Source organism: Panthera tigris, chromosome F3 (genome assembly GCF_018350195.1).
Source record: "Panthera tigris isolate Pti1 chromosome F3, P.tigris_Pti1_mat1.1, whole genome shotgun sequence".
Lineage (NCBI taxonomy): Eukaryota > Metazoa > Chordata > Mammalia > Carnivora > Felidae > Panthera > Panthera tigris.
This window is the reverse complement of record NC_056678.1, coordinates 29,457,187-29,464,246: the sequence shown is the minus strand read 5'-3', so window position 1 is coordinate 29,464,246 and position 7,060 is coordinate 29,457,187.

Genomic DNA, 7,060 nt, shown 5'->3' with positions numbered 1-7,060 from the left:
CAAAAAAACCCCCACAACATATTGATAAACAAACCCTGAAGCCTGACTACCTCGGTATTTTTCATTATATGAGTCAATAAACTCCCTTATTTTTCAAGTTGGGCTTAATTGGGTTTTTCTTTACTGATAAATCTCATCACATGCCTAATTATCTGGATTACCTACCACCATTATATAGCCCATTATGGGAAAAAAAAACCTCTCCTGAGCTGGCCCACATTTACCCAATTAACTATAAAAGAGTGTTAAAATGGTTCTGACATTAAAATTTATTGATAAAATGCATTTGTTACATGGGCTTATTAGCAGTTGAGTGAACTTCTTATCATCAGCAATTGTCTTTATTCTATGAAACAACAAATATATTTACAGATCTTTCTCTCAAGACAGCGTTTCCTCTTCTCTTTCCTTGATTAGTAATAGTTCTGCTTGGGCATAACATTTAAAATTCACTTACTGCATCACCAAAATGAGAACTGTCAAATCAGAAGCATTAGAAAGAGAGGAAAGAACAATCATGCTGCAACAGAACATTTAATTCAAGTTCAGAAAATAAATACAGTTGAGGATTACTCCACCTACAGAATCATTTGAAAGCATTGTTGAACTTTACCATTTTAAAGATGAATATATTATTGATTGAAAAACACTAGGATGAAACAGTTAAAATCGCAACTGGCCTAGTGTCTGAATAATGCACACATGTGTAGAAAATTAAACCAGATAGTTGAGGAAAATTAATATGCTTTGAAAATCTAATTATTTGATAGACTATCTTCAGTAATTTAGATAATTGTCAATTTTCTCTTTTGTAATTATCTACACAAAATGAGAAATATAACAAGTATAATAAACACATAACAGAATAATGTAAGGGGCCCAGTCCTTACTATTTTTCTCTATCCACACTCACTGCCTTGCTGATCCTATTTAGTTAGACTCATGGCTTTAAATACCACCTGTACAACAGTTCTGATCAGTTTTCAGTCTCCTGCCCTGACCTCTCTCCAATCTCGACTTCTGTCTCCTGCTCCCTTTACAACAACTCCGCTTTTGGACATCTAATAGTTCACACTCAGCATGTCCAAAATTCACTTCTTGGTCTTCCCCCCTCAAAATCCCTCCTAATCCTCCCTGTCTCTTTAGAAGACAACTTCATTTTTCCAGTTGCTCAGGACAACTGCTTGATCCAGTTGATCAAGTGGCCCTTGACTCATGTCTTTCTCTCAAACACCGCATCTAATTTATTGGTAAATCCTTCCTGTTGGTTCTACCATGAAACCATCCGGAATCTGATCACATCTCTCGGCCACCGATTCTACCAGCCTGTGCCAAGTCACTGTCCTCTCTTGTTCGGATTATTGCAGTAGCCTCCTGACTGGGGACCCTGCTTCCATCTTGGTCTCCCTAAAAGATTGATTTTTTAAATACTGAGTGAAATCATGCCACTCCTCTACTCAAACCATCCAACGGCTCCCTATTTTTAATCGGCATGAAAACCAGTGCCTTTCATAACGACTTGTATGAAGGTCCTCTACTTACTCTCTGACTTCTTATCCTTTTCCTCTTACTTCTGGACCACTCAGTTCCAGCCACACTGGGCACACTCTTCCCCGTAAGGTCCTTCTTCATTGTGTTCTTCTACTTCCCTTCCAGACTATCACAAGGTCATATTTGGGTGAAACTTACCCTGGGGATCCTATATAAAAGGACAAACCCTCTCCTCCACAGCCGTCTGCAAAAATTCCTGCCACGTTGGTCTCCTTTTCTATTTTCCCTTGACAATGGTAGCTTTCTAACCCTTACTTAGTTATGTTTACCGTCTCTCTATCTCCCACCAGAAGACAAGCACCTTGTGTTCAGAGGGCTTGGTGTGTTCACTTGTGTATCTTAAACATCTTGACCAGTGCCTGGAATATAGGGAGCGCTTCGATACATATCTCCTGAACAAATGAATAGGAAAGGCAGACGTCTATATATGCCTTATTTGTTGATAACAAAACTGCAATAACTCTAAGACTGAAATGAGATGTTTTCAGTTTTACAAAGAGTTTATCATTTGCTTTATTCATTTCCATTGGATGGAAGTGTGAATATTTTTTGAAAATACAAACTAATGCATGTAATACCTAATACTAGTTGAAAAATACTAATCAGTGGGGCGTCTGGGTGGCTCAGTTGGTTGGGTGGCCGACTTCAGCTCAGGTCATGATCTCACAGTTCGTGGGTTCGAGCCCTGCGTCGGGCTCTGTGCTGACAGCTCGGAGCCCAGAGCCTGCTTTGGATTCTGTGTCTCCCCCTCTCTCTGTCCCCTCCCCTGCTCACACTCTGTGCCTCTCTGTCTCTCAATAATAAATAAACGTTAAAAAAATTAAAAAAAAGAAAAACATTAGTCAATAAGCTTTAACATCTCATACACCCACGCATAACACACATCTACAGATTGCAAAGCTTCCAATAGCTTCCAAGCCCCACACATTGCTCTCACTTGTCCTTACGCAGGGCCGTGCAGGCAGATACATTGGCTGCCTCCTTCCCTGGCTCTTATTTTGAGAGGGAGTGTGTTTCTCCTCTAATTTTTCATCTAAGAATTCCCCCAACCGTCAACACATTTTTAAAGATAGTATAATGAGCCTTTAACTGGTGTTGCCAATTTTTAACATCTTGCCACATTTGCTTTCTCTTTCTTTCTTACATGTATTTTTCTTGTTTTCCTAAAAAGTGTGATGGCAATTTGCTTATATAATAACAATTCACCCCTGAAAACTTCGTCAAATATCACTTAAGAACAAGACATGCTCCTATATCACCACAACAAAAGGATCACACTCAAGAAATTTAACATTAATATAATAGTTATCCAATATAGTTTTTCATATGTGGGGTATAATCACAGGCTATATATTATATTTAGTTGTTAAATCTCTAGAATAGTTCCTCCTCCTTCTGGTCTCCTTTTCTTCCTCCTTCTTCTCCTCTTCCTCCTTTTCTGTCATGTCATTGACATTTTCTTCAAGTTTATTTATTTATTTTTGAAGGTGAGAGAGGCATGAGTTGAGAAGGGGCCCAGAGAGAGGGAGACACAGAATCGGAAGCAGGCTCCAGGCTCCGAGCTGTCAGCACAGAGCCCGATGCAGGGCTCGAATTCACAAACTGTGAGATCACGACCTGAGCTGAAGTCTGACACTTAACCGACTGAGCCACCCAGGTGCCCCAATGTCATTGACATTTTTGAAGTGTGCGGGCCAGTCATTGCCTCATTATAGATTCAGGGTAAAGATTTTTTAGAAAAACCTCTACCTTAAAAATTAGACTTTTAATGTGTGCTTTAATAGCTGTAAAAGACACAGTACAGTGAAGTGGATACGAGCCCAGTCCACACAGCCACATATGCGTGGGCTCAAATCCAGTTCCACCACTCATGCACCATGAGCAGTATTCACTAGTTCTCTGCCTCTGCTTCCCTATTATAAGATGGTGATGATGATACCACCCGTCTCACAGGACTGTTATGCAAATTAAATAGGTTAGTGTATGGGACGCACTTAGTACTTGCCATGTGATAAATGCTTTATGTTAGCCCTGTTTATGGTTTTAAAACAACCTTGACTAATTTCTTTTTTTTTTAATTTTTTTTTTATTTATTTTTGAGACAGAGAGAGACAGAGCATGAGCAGGGGAGGGGCAGAGAAAGGGGGAGATACAGAATCTGAAGCAGGCTCCAGGCTCTGAGCTGTCAGCACAGAGCCTGACGCGGGGCTCAAACTCACAGAGTATGAGATCATGACCTGAGCTGAAGTCGGACGCTCAACCGACTGAGCCACCCAGGCGCCCCGACCTTGACTAATTTCTATCTAGCAGTTGAGATGGGGGTGGGTGCGGCCAGAGAGAGGGTGGCAAGAAACACAGGAGGAAGTTTTTATCATCCCTGAGTATAGAGTAACTATCAAAGACATGGCTTGGAATTTTAATTAAATCCCAGTATTGTTTTTTGCAATCTGGCGTATTTCCACCTCATCACCTTTGACACATGACATTGATGGTACATTCCAAAGGGAGAGTAAGGTGCATTTCCAGGCAATCCCTGGGAGTTTCAGAGGTGAGCCGCCCTGATCTGACACGCCTCTAGAGGGCAGCAGAGGCCCTGGCAGATCTGGGCTCCTTTGCAAGTGAAGCCCTGGTGAGTCGCTTCTTTCCACAAACCACAACCGGGGTGGAAGGTCGCTTTACTCAACAGCATAAATAGGTGTGCGATTGTTTACTTGGGGAGGGGTAGCGAATGACCCCATGTACCCCGGAATTCATTCTCTTTTTTTGTAAGAAAGATACTCTTAAACGTAACCGTTTCTGAAGACTAAATATATCACACGAATGTGTGTGCTTCTTCCAAAGCAGGGTAACATGAAGCTCACCAGGTCTGGTTCCAGCAATTAATTCTTAGCAAGCAGCTGAGTGTTGAGAGTGACTTTGTGATATAATTGCTGCCAGTGCCAAGTCCCCATGGGCAGGGAATACCGTCTCCTTTGTGCAGAACAGAGCTTATCTGCCCGGCTGCTTGCTTCTACTTTACAGTTTCCAAACATGGATAGGGGCTCTCTGCTTTAGAGCAACTTTAGGAGCTTCCGGTCACTGTTTCTATCAGAAGTCAAGTTTTCTCCTATAGCTTAGCTATTACCAAGTGTGAAACCGGGGTCTCTTTTAAAGACGCACAGAACGTTCAGAAATAGATTCAACTACAAATAAGTTACGAACAACATTAATCGCACATTCTGGACATTTCAGGTGGGCGGTTCAATGTAATGGGCAGGAGCAAGGAATCTGAGAGCAGATAACCCAGACTTGAATTCCAGCCCCACAACTAAAGAGCTGTGTGGCCTTGAATGAGTTATTTAACCTCTCTGTGCCTCAGTTTCCTCTTCTATAAAATGGAGATACTGCTAGTATCTACCTCATAGCGTTGCTAGGAGACTTTTAGGAGTTAATATATGTGACACTTCCAACAGGCCCTTGCATTTACAGTAAAACCTTGGTTTGTGAGCACAATTCATTCCGGAAACATGCTATCCATGTAGTCCAAAGCGCTCATATATCAAAGCAAATTTCAAGAACCATTGGCTCAGTTGTGATCATGTGACACTTGGCATCAGGCTCTACTCATATTGCAAAACATTGCTCATTTACCAAGTTAAAATTTACTAGAAATGTTTGCTTGTCTTGTGGAACACTTGCAGAACAGGTCACTTGCAAGCCAAGGTTTTACTGTAATAAGTACCATAGAACTGTTAGCTTTTATTATCTAGGATCTCAGAACCTTTGGCAAGCATCCAAGCCTTTCCCTCCTTCATTCTCCCTCCTGAACAATATGGCGCACAGCAGACACTGGGCCTCAATGCACCCACAGAACGTTACCCTCCGTAGGTGTCTGCTAAAAAGGGGAATTTTCCCCTTCACCCAAAACACACAGGAAGAAAACTGTACAAATTCTGCATTCCCTCAGCCTTCCCCTTAAACTGCCTTCCTCCACCTTCGTGCTGTCCTCTTTGGACCAGTAAGGTTCTCGCTGATTTTCTTGACAGAGGTTGGGTCAGCACTCGTTTCTCTCTTAGTCACTGGATCTACCACAGTCATTCGCAAACTCTTGAGGAGTTTACTTAATTGGTCACCCAAACATTAGGCACAAACTTTTCCTCTTTTTACCGAGGGCAAAGAGACAGACAAGTAACATACATACCCCCTCTTTTAAAACAGAAAATAAAGAGAATTCCTTTAGCAAAACTAAAGTGAATTCCTTTAAAAGTTTAAAAAATATTTCAGAAAAGTGTTCCACAAAAACTAAAAAAGGAAAAAATTGCTTCAATGACTTGGAACAGAATATGAGCTTTATTTAAAATATAAAAAAAAACTTAGAGGCACCTGGGTGGCACCAACCAAGAGCTGGTTAAGTGTCCAACTCTTGATTTCAGCTCAGGTCAGGATCTCGCAGTTCGTGGGATTGAGCCCCACATCAGGCTCTGCACTAACAGCACGGAGCCTGCTTGGGAGTCTCTCTCTCTCTCCCTCTCCCTCTGCCCCTCCCTTGCTCGTGCAAGCTCTCTCTCTCTCATAATAAATAAACTTCAAAAAAATGAATACAAATAAAAATAAAACATTTTAAACATTCAAAAACAATTAAGAGGGCGATAAGTAGATATCAGATCAGGTCAGCAATATAAACTGACATCATCTTAATGTGAAACAGGATCTGCATTGTGGAGAAAGATTTGTGGAATCACTTTTGACGTAGTTCATGAGAACTGGGCAGATTCCACTGGAAGGGTGCTTTGGGAGTAGCACATTCCTTGAGGTAAACCAACATCTAATGTTTTTAGTCTGTTCTCTGAGCTGAACTTAGGCTTGGGGGCTTGGGCATCTGAAACTTAGTTCAACGAATTACTAATAGAGTCTTCCTCAGACATACTTCCAGCATTTTTAGAAGCCCAATAAATTCAAAATATTTTATGATACACAGTCCATTGTGAAAACGTTCGAAAATGTATTGATAAGACAGCGGCGTGCTGTGAAGATACGATCTTGCCCACCCGGCATAGGGGTTTAAGCCCATGGCTTTTGGAATCAAACTGCAGGCTTTCAGATTCCAGATATTCTACTTGAGTTTAAGGAACTCCTTGAAGATCCTTGGCCTTGAACTCCTTGGCCAAGATCCAGTGGAGATAACAGACCCTACCTATAGCGGACACCTGTCGGTGTTTCTGTCCCACCCCCTTCAATAAGCACCTGATACTCTTCTTTCCTAGATCCCACCCCCACCCCCTATACACACACACACACACACACACACACTCTTTGCCACCCATGTGGGCTGTTACCCAATGACTGTGCAGCAGGAGGGAAGCCAAGCTTCCCTTCCTAGCCTATAGGGTTTCCCTTCAGAACCAACTGAAGCTACCCCGGGAGGGCCTTGGCCTGAGATGTGCCCTTGCTTGGCTCAACTCCCTTTTCCTGCCCTCCTTCCATCACCCTTTACTGGTCTTTCCTACGACCAACTCAGGGATGACTTCCT